The sequence below is a fragment of the Bos indicus genome, chromosome 21 (assembly GCF_029378745.1).
Source record: "Bos indicus isolate NIAB-ARS_2022 breed Sahiwal x Tharparkar chromosome 21, NIAB-ARS_B.indTharparkar_mat_pri_1.0, whole genome shotgun sequence".
In the NCBI taxonomy this organism is placed as follows: domain Eukaryota; kingdom Metazoa; phylum Chordata; class Mammalia; order Artiodactyla; family Bovidae; genus Bos; species Bos indicus.
In genome coordinates this window covers 51,175,660-51,184,370 of record NC_091780.1, presented here as the reverse complement: position 1 = coordinate 51,184,370, position 8,711 = coordinate 51,175,660, and positions in this window count along the sequence as shown.

Here is an 8,711-nt window from a genome sequence, read left to right as displayed (position 1 = left end):
TAACTTAAAACACATTTTTCTAAGGCTTTTCATGACTATCATTCAGGTTCTCTTCTACTGTGAAAAAGCAATTCCTATGTTCTAAGTGAATACAGTACTCCTAAGATGTGGTTTTCTACTTTTATTATAAAAGTATTCTCTCTTCATTGGATGACTTATCAGAACAGTACAATTAATCCTGATGATCAGAGAGGTGAAGACGTCTATGACAGTCTGTTGTTGGAGCTCACAACGACCCCAAATATTATTGAATTGGATGACAGAAGATGCCTGCATTGTGTCACCTCAAAGTCTTCTATTTGAATGTGTCAGAATATATAGATGGACCATGAATCGCCCATGCCTGCCAGATACAAGTCTAAGGAAAGTGGCCTCAACAATTTCATTTCACTTACCATCACTGTTTCATCTCCATTCTTTCATAACATTTCTATTTGTTATTCTATACACTTTGCTTAGCATATTAAGCCTTTTGCTAAAAAAGTGACAGAGGTCTGGGCTGGGGAATGCTTCACTAGATGGGAAGTAAACATATAACAAGAAGACTGAAGAGAGAACTCAAAAAAAAAAAAAAAAAAAAAAACCTACAGACATACCATTCAGATTATCACCAAATTAAGTCGATTTAAATCTCTTCTTTTAATATAAATTTAAGATCAAAGAGAAAGGCAAATTGCTCAGTTCAAACTGCTGACTAAGCAAAACTTCTTAAGCATCTGCCTTCCTTATGAGTGCAATACGTGTCTCAGAATGCGAAGAACACTCAACCAGGATAACTGTGTGGCCAGTAGAGCGAATTCCTCTTCTAACGCAAATCTGTACAGAGATTCACAATAAACTGCCAGTGCTGCAGGGTAGCAATGGAGACACGGACATAAAGAACAGACACAGGAGGGAGGAAGAAGGAAAGGGTGGGGTTTATGGAGAGAGTGACATGGAAACTTACATTACTAAATGTAAACTAGATAGCCAATGGGAATTTGCTGTATGACTCAGGGAACTCAAATCAGGGCTCTGTAACAACCTAGAGGGCTGGGATGGGGAGGGAGATGGATGAGATGGAGGTTCAAGGAGGGAGGGGAGATACGTATACCTATGGCTGATTCATGTTGATGTTTGGCAGAAACAAACACAATTTTGTAAAACAACTATTCTTCAATGAAAAAAATAAATACATTTAAAATTTTAAAAAAGAGGGTAAGCATTTACAAAATAAGAAGTGTGAATTCTGGAAACCATTAGGGGAAGCCTGGGCTTTGAACAAGCACGTGGGATAGAAGCCCATGTTATTTTACATGCACATAGTAAAAGAAAGGGACGACCCCAGGAGTTGGGTATCTGAGTACTAACTGCTGGTTTTCCTGTAAGAGATAGCTATGTCATCCACAGAAATCCATCTTGAATTCTAGGCATACGGCTAGAATTTCACCAGCCTCCTTTGCAGACTATATGGAATTGTTTCCAATGGATTGTGATTTGTAGTAAAGTCAAATTCAGGCACATTAAAATCTAAAACTTACCTCCTACATCTCTTCACCCTTGACCAGCTGCATGCAAATAATTATATGTTCCTAGAGGGTAACATGGGTTTCCCTGGTAGCTCAGCTGGTAAAGAATCTTTTTGCAATGCAGGAGACCCCAGTATGATTCCTGGGTCTGGAAGATTCCTTGGAGAAAGGATTAGCTACCCATTCCAGGATTCTTGGGCTCCAGTATTCTGATCCTGGTGGCTCAGACGGTAAAGAATCCACCTGCAATGTGGGAGACCTGGGTTCAATCCCTGGGTTGGGAAGATCCCCTGGAGGAAGGTATGGGAATCCACTGCAGTATTCTTGCCTGGAGAATCCCCCATGGACAGAGGAACCTGGTGGACTACAGTCCATAGGGTCGAAAAGAGTTGGACACGGCTGAGCAACTAAGAACTGCACAGCACAGGGCGTGACATAGTCATAAAGTATAAAGAACTTTAGTTACCACATTATCATATGAAGAAAACCCATACCTCTATCTTGATTAATAAGCTGAGACTATAGGCAAGAAACAAGTTCCTACTATACTAAGCTACTAAAATATTGGGATGTTTTTATTTTTGTTTTTCCCTAAGTCCAATCGCTCCTAATTAGCAAGTGCCACTTTGTTAGGAACTTAAGGAAGGAGACAGTTTACAAGAGGATGGATATCTGATATATAGGAGGTTCCTTTGATTTTTATAGTTCTGATGCATTTCCAGAAGTCTTATATATTCACATGTCTCTTTATTAAATTCTAAAATAAATGAATAAACTGATCCTCATACTTTTCTGAGGCTGAAGATAAAATTGTCACAAAGATCACACAGTAAGATAATTAAACCGGTAAATACAACGCATTGCGATAAGTGCTATGATAGGAAAAGTAAACTTTAGGGAAGAGAAAACTTGAAAATAAAGGAGAGGTGATATCAAAACTAAATCTACAGGGCTTGGATGGAAAAGGGATTCTATAAGTGGGTCATGCAAATATGAGGGTCAAAAAGATAGAGAAAACAAAAAAGAAAGAGAGCAAGGTATTTTCCAAGCACGGAGTAATTAAAGACCTTCAAGAATAGCATGGATTAGGGTCAGACAGTGATCCATTAGGGTTACTTTGTGAGCTAAGGATTGCATAACATGACTAAGAGCCTACACTCTTATCTTAAAGGCACTGCAGACTTTTAAGCAGTGATGTTGTTGCATTTTCCGAGTAAGAAAGATCACCGGTGACTATAAAGAAGGTAAATTAGAGGAAGAGGGACAAGATTGAGGACAAGGAATGTCAATTAGGAAGCTATTTCATTAATCCAGACTAGAAATAATGAGGCCCGAGTTATGTCATGGCAGTGAGGATGGGAGAGAGCAGTTTGAAGAGATGTTGAGGAATTTCCATTAATTGGATAAATCACACTAAAACACTTTTACTTTTTACATCCTGCCTTATTTACTTGTCATCACAATCTTCCCTGAGTCATTCCAGAGGAAAATATAACGTTATCTGATATCATTTGGTGGTCAAGCTAACTTCTGCTGGCTTTAAACACTAGATAGAAATACCAGACCACCTGACCTGCCTCCTGAGAAATCTGCATGCATGTCAAGAAGCAACAGTTAGAACTGGACATTGAACAACACACTGGTTCCAAGTTGGGAAAGGAGTACATAAGGCTGTGTATGTCACCCTGCTTATTTAACGTATATGCAGAGTACATCATGAGAAATGCTGGGCTGGATGAAACACAAGCTGGAGTCAAGACTGCCAGGAGAAATATCAATAACCTCAGATACGCAGATGACACCACACTTAAGGCAGAAAGTGAAGAACTAAAGAGCCTCTTGATGAAAGTGAAAGAGGAGAGTGAAAAAGTTGGCTTAAAGCTCAACATTCAGAAAACTAAGATCATGGCATCCGGTCCCATCACTTCATGGTAAATAGATGGGGAAACAATGGAAAGAGTGACAGACTTTATATTTTTTGGGCTCCGAAATCACTGCAGATGGTGACTTCAGCCATGAAATTAAAAGATGCTTGCTCCTTGAAAGAAAAGCTATGACCAACCTAGACAGCATATTAAAAAGCAGAGGCATTACTTTGCCAACAAAGGTCCATCTAGTCAAAGCTATGGTTTTTCCAATAGTCATGTTTGGATGTGAGAGTTTGACTAAAAGGAAAGTAGAACAACAAAGAATTGATGCTTTTGAACTATGGTGTTGGAGAAGACTCTTGAGAGTCCCTTGGACTGCAAGGAGATCCAACCAGTCCATTCTGAAGGAAATCAGTTCTGAATATTCATTGGAAGGACTGCTGTTGAAGCTGGAGCTCCAGTATTTTGGCCACTTGATGTAAAGAACTGACTCATTTGAAAAGACCCTGATGCTGGGAAAGATTGAAGGCAGGAGGAGAAGTGGACGACAGAGGATGAGATGGTTGGATAGCATCACTGACGTGATGGACATGAGTTTGAGTAGGCTCCAGGAGTTGGTGATGGAGGGAAGTCTGTCATGCTGCAGTCCATGGGTTGCAAAGAGTAGGGCATGACTGAGGGACTGAACTGAACTGAACTGAATTGTTGATAAATATCAGTTTATTACTTTACTATCTTAGTATCCGAAAAGAAAGTTACAGTGGGTATGTAGAAGCTGCCATGTGTTCCCTTCAAAGAAATCAAAGAAACAGAAAATAAAGGAAGTATAATTGCTCTGAGTTAAAATATAGAATTATTATGAAAATGCTAAGACACAAAGTCACCTTGAGTGAACATTTCAAGCCACCAAGATTTGACTGAAATCGACTAGTATTTTTTTTTTTTTTTGTCTATATGCCTCTGGTAACAAAGATTTGTATGTATGTTTTAAAATCAGTTGTTTGAGGATGCTAAGTATGCATTTATATCTAAACAGGCAATGCATTCTCAATTTAACAGATTGAGATATCTGATCTGTGGTTATACCCAGGGTTAGTTGAGGGAGAATTAACTCTATTTTTGCTTGGTCTTCAGAATTTTTCAACTTTCTCATCCCAAATAAACATAAAATCTAAGTAAATCAATGTTTTTGTTATTTAAAACAGCTTAAATTTATAAGCCCTATAGACTCCAGCAGCTCCTTCAAAATGCCTCTTTTAGAGAAACTATAGAATAGCTAAATTAATTCAGCTGGTTAAAGCCTATGACCAGAATCCTGCCCTTGGGAAGTTCAGTAAGATAAGGACACCAGTGAGACTCCAAAGGACACAATCAGCTTGTCTTTCCTGTTAGTTACTTCTTCCATGTTCAACCTTCTTCAAATGCCTGCATAATTTAATAAAAGTAACTGCTCTCTAATTTGAATATTGGCCATGTTCATGCATACTTCTGTCAGCCCCTTTTAATACAGAAGACAAAACTGGAGCAGGGAGGACTCTTGGAATTGAACACTTAATGTAAGTTGCTATTACCATGACTTCACCATGTTTTCTTCACAATGCATTCCTAGCAAACCACAAAGTAAAGGCAATATAGAAAAAGTAAATTTATAAATATCAGAGCCAAAAGGGTGAATGACATCTTCTGTGATGCTAATCCCAGCCTTGTAAGGGAGCATTGGGTTTGTTATAGTAAAAATGTGGAACAGAAAGAACATTTAAATAATTCTGATTCTCACCAATTCAGAAAGTGATTACTCTTATGAAGCCTTATCAGTACGAAGTGCTAAATATTCTGTTCTTTTTAAAAATACCTGTATACTTTTAAAAATATATTTCTATTATCAAATATAAAACAGGAAAGGATGAGAAACAAATATAACTTGCAAATATGACTGGCAAGTAATTTATAATTCCTATTAGACTAAAGGCTATTTTAAACAATTCAACCATTCACTGTATGAAAAATATTAGAGTTCTATCAAGAAGACAGTATTTTCCTGTTGCTATTGCAACAAGTTACCACCAATTTAGTGACTTAAATCAAATTTATTACCACATATTCTGGAGGTCAGAAGTCCCAAATGGGTCTCGCTAGGCTAGAAGTAAACTGTCAACAGAGCTGTATTCCTTGTGGAGGCTCTACAGGAGAACTGGTTACCCTGTCTTTGCCAGATTCTCAGTTCAGTTCAGTCTCTCAGTCCTGTCTGATTCTTTGCGACCCCATGGACTGCAGTGTGCCAGGCTTCCCTGTCCAACACCAACTCCTGGAGCTTGCTCAAACTCGTGTCCATTGAGTCAGTGATGCCATCCAACCATCTCATCCTCTGTCGTCCCTTTCTCCTCCTGCCTTCAATCTTTCCCAGCATCAGAGTCTTTACCAAGGAGTCAGCTCTTTACATCAGGTGGCCAAAGTACTGGAGTTTCAGCTTCAGCATCAGTCCTTCCAATGAATATTCAGAACTGATTTCCTTTAAGATGGACTGGTTTGATCTCCTTGCAGTCCAAGGGACTCTCAAGATTCTTCTTCAACACTACAGTTCAAAAGCATCAGTCCTTCAGAGCTCAATTATCTTTATAGTCAACTCTCACATCCATACATGACTACTGGAAAAAGAACACAATTCCAGCTTCTAGATGCTGCCATATTACTTGGTTCAAGTCCCCCTTCCAGACATAATTGCCTCACTCCAACCTCTGATTTCATCATTCTTTGTTCTGCTTTCCTTTCCCTTATAAATTTCCTTTATAAGGACTCGTGATTACACTGGGATTACTGCACCAGGATAATCTAGGATAAACTCCCCATCTCGATATCCTTAACTTAATCATATCTGAAAAGTCCCTTTTGCCATATAAAGTAACATTCATAGGTCTCAGAGATAAAGACCTGAGCCTTTTTGGAGGGAAGTTATCAGCCTACCATGAGGACTATACAATGTACTTAGTTAAATACTAGTCAGTTAAAAACCAACTTCTTGTTGCTGCTGTTACTCCTAGATGAAAAGAAATATTATTGTCATAACCCAAAGCTCTCAAAGGATGGCAGTTTTCACAATTATTTTTATTAAATTTGCATATTTTTCATAGAACATTCTAGAACTAGTTTCTATTTTGTCTTGATACTTACACAAAATTCTGTGAGAAAAAAGGGAGACTATGACTCTATCCTAACAAATGCTCAAGACTGGTCATCATTTTTAGAACGGATAAACAAATTGTAATGCTGAGTTCCACACATCACTAGACACTGCATCATTCCATACTCAGTAGAAAATAATGTGGAAAAATTGTACACTAGAGGAGAAGTTTAAAAAGTGGAGATATCACTTTGCCACCAAAGGTCCATATGGTCAAAGCTATAGTTTTTCCAGTGGTCATGTACAGATGTGAGAGCTGGACAGATGAGGCCTGAGTGTCATGTACAGATGAGCCCTGAGTGTCAAAGAATTTATGGTTTCAAATGTGGTGCTGGTGAAGACCCTTGAGAGTCCCTTGAACTGCAAGGAGATCAAACCAGTCAATCCTAAAGGCATCAACATTCATTGGAAAGACTGATTCTGAAGCTGAAGCTCCAATACTTTGGCTACCTGTTGTGAAGAGCTAACTTTTGGAAAAGATCCTGATGCTAGGAAAGATTGAAGGCAAAAAGAGAAGGAGGCAACAGAGAATGAGATGATTAGATAGCATCATCCATTCAATGGAAATGAATTTGAGCAAAATCCAGGAGATATTTAAGGACAGGAAGGCTGATGTGATGCAGTTCATAGGGTCTACAAAGAGTGGGATTCGACTTAGGGAGTGAATAACAAGAGGATATGTTTATGTATAGAGTTTAGACAGATTCTAATAATCTGCTCTAATGCATCTGCAAACAAGAAAGCTAAGCTAGATGATACCAGCAGTCAATCCAGAAAACACCAGCCTCTGTCCCTGGATATATTTTAAAATGGTCTCTCTTAGTATTGCTTTATCTTATTTAATTACTTTCATAAGATGACTCTTCTCTATTTATATAAAACACTAAAAAGTCTCTGAGATATTTTCTTGACTGCACCGGTTGAGAAAAACTATGAACATGTAGGTTTAGCCAAGTTAGTTTGACATCAGTTCAGTTCAGTCACTCAATCTCGTCCAATTCTTTGTGACCCTATGGATTGCAGCACACCAGGCTTCTCTGTTCATCACCTACTCTGGGAGCTTGCTCAAGCTCATGTCCATCAAGTCAGTGATGCCATTTAACCATCTAACTCTCTGTCTTCCCCTTCTCCTCCTGCTTTCAATCTTTCCCAGCATCAGGGTCTTTTCTAATGAGTTAGTTCTTCTGATCAGGTGGCCAAAGTATTGGAGTTTCAGCTTCAGCATCAGTCCTTCCAATGAATATTCAGAACTGATTTCCTTTAGGATTGACTGGTTTTTTATTTCCTTGCAGTTTAAGGTACTCTCAAGAGTCTTCTCCAACACCACAGTTCAAAAGCATCAATTCTTTGGTGCTCAGCTTTCTTTATAGTGCAACTCTGATATCCATACGCGACTACTGGGAAAACTATAGCTTTGACTAGATGGACCTTTGTCAGCAAAGTAATGTCTCTGCTTTTTAATATGCTGTCTAGGTTGGTCATAGCTTTTCTTCCAAGAAACAAGTGTCTTTTAATTTCATGGCTGCAGTCATAATCTGCTGTGATTTTGTAGCCCCCCAAAATAAAGGAGTGATCCTTCCATTGTTTCCTCATCTATTTGCCATGAAATGATGGGTCAGATGCCATGATCTTTGTTTTCTGAATGTTGAGCTTTTAAGCCAACTGTTTCACTCTATTCTTTCCCTTTCATCAAGAGGCTCTTTAGTTCTTCTTTGCTTTCTGTCATAAGGGTGGTGTCATCTGTGTATCTGAGGTTATTGATATTTCTCCCGGCAATCTTGATTCCAGCTTCTGCTTCATCCAGCCCTGCATGTTGCATGAAATACTCTGCATATAAGTTAAATAAGCAGGGTGACAATATACAACCTTAATGTACTCCTTTCCCTATTTGGAACCAGTCTGTTTTTCCATGTCCAGTTCTAACTGTTGCTTCTTGATATGGACTTGGATAATTAAGCAACTAATTTATTGACATTTGTCAATCTATTGACATGTCAACTAATTTGATACGGACTTGGATAATTAAACAATCAATTTATTGCAGTCATCTAGAAACACAAGTGCTTCCCTGATGGCACAGCAGGTAAGGAATTCACCTGCAATGCAAGAAGCACAGGAGGCATAGGTTTGATTTCTGGGTTGGGAAGATATCCTGGG